Source organism: Heterocephalus glaber, unplaced genomic scaffold (genome assembly GCF_053883595.1).
Source record: "Heterocephalus glaber isolate CG9 unplaced genomic scaffold, H.glaber_assembly_v1.0 deba00001442, whole genome shotgun sequence".
Taxonomy (NCBI): domain Eukaryota; kingdom Metazoa; phylum Chordata; class Mammalia; order Rodentia; family Bathyergidae; genus Heterocephalus; species Heterocephalus glaber.
Window position 1 is genome coordinate 16,284,912 of NW_028258296.1, and position 1,660 is coordinate 16,286,571.

The following is a 1,660-nucleotide window of genomic DNA, read 5'->3' on the forward strand; positions in this document are numbered from 1 at the left end:
ACATACACTTTACAGTTTTTCACAGAAGGCTAAGAGCACTTTCCTTCGTATTTCACAGAAAAGCTTGAAACACAGACTTTCTAATTAATATTCATACCACAGTACACCAAATCTAACTCCTAAATAGATGCATTACAATTATTTTAGAATTTAAAGGCTTAATGGCAAAAATGAGGGGAGGAAAAAAGTATAAGTTTATTTTACATAGCTGAGTGAAAAATAAATTTGGGAGCGTAAATAATATTTAACATGGTCTCATACGCCCTGAAGAAGGCGGTGCTCGATTTGGAGGGGTAATTGCAATGTCCAGGTAATCACCCATTTGGAACTTCTGTGACTGCAGAGTCATGGAATCATCCATCCCCTTTCTACCAGACATGGTGCTGCCAATCTCCTTAACTCGGTAGCCAGGTCTTTTAAGACCCATAAAAACAATTGCAAAACTGAAGTGTGTACCCTTCTTTCTAGCTTCTGGGTAGACATCTTTCACCAAACTAGTCAGTTCTTTCAAAGTTGCATCCATCCAGGTGTAGATGTGCAGCTCGCTGGATAGGACGTTGCCACGGGAGAACTCATCCATGCGGTGGTGGCGGCCATTGTTGGTGGTGAAGACCCGCAGCAGCAGTGGACATGTCTTCTCGTGGTCCATTGGCTTCTCTGGCTCCTTAATTTCCTCCTGGGTAACGTGCGACTCGACTGCCATCTTCTTCCTTATGGCTGCCAGACGCTCCTCTTGACCTCCGACCCTGGCCACAAGCATGAGCACAGAGTCAGTCTAGTTTTAATCTTTGGCAAGCTGAAACCCAATTTTTCCAGCACCATTTATTAAAGAGGCTATCTTTCCTCCAGTGAGAGTGTCTGGCTCTGTTATTGAAGATAAGATGGCTGAGTGTGTCTGGCGTTGTTTCTGCATCTTCTAATCTGTTCCACTGGTCCTCAGGTCTGTTTTTTGCCAGTACCATGCTGTTTTTATCACAGTAGCTTTGTAGTAGAGTTGCAGGTTGGGGATTGTGATACACCCGGCCATGTCTCTGTTACCTAGAGTTGCTTTTGCTATTCTGGGTTTCTTCTTGTTCCAAATGAATTTTTGGATTGTTTTTTCAAGGTCCGTGAAGTCTTCTGTTGGGATCTCAATTGGAATTGCATTAATCTAGATTGCAGTTTTGAAAGTATGGCCATTTTCACTATATTAATCCTTCCTACCCAGGAGCAGGGGATGTCTGTCCATGTTCTGATATCATCTTCAATCTCTCTTTTAAGAGTGCTATAGTTTTCAGAGAAGAGGTCTTTGATTTCTTTCATTAGGTTGATTCCTAGGTATTTCAGTTTTTTGGATGCTATTGTGAAAGGAATTATTTGCCCTATTTCTCTCTCAGTGAGTCTGTCATTGGTGTAGAGGAAAGCTATTGATTTTTGTGTGTTAACCTTGTAACCAGCTACTTGACTGAATTTGGTTATTAAGTCTAGAAGACTTTTGGTGGAGTTCTTGGGGTCTTCTATATACAGTATCATGTCATCTGCAAATAATGACAATTTGACTTCTTCATTTCCTATCTTTATTCATTTTATTTCTTTCTCTTGTCTAATTGCCATGGCTAATGTTTCCAAAACTATATTGAACAAGAGTGGTGATAGTGGACATCCTTGTCTTGTTCCTGAT

At 40.8% G+C, this 1,660-nt stretch overlaps 1 pseudogene; it reads right to left on the reverse strand.

Moving 5' to 3' along the window:
• Positions 1 to 244: 244 nt before the first annotated feature.
• LOC101711981 (histone deacetylase complex subunit SAP18 pseudogene) lies at positions 245 to 760 on the reverse strand (annotated as a pseudogene).
• Between the last annotated feature and the right edge of the window lie 900 nt (positions 761 to 1,660).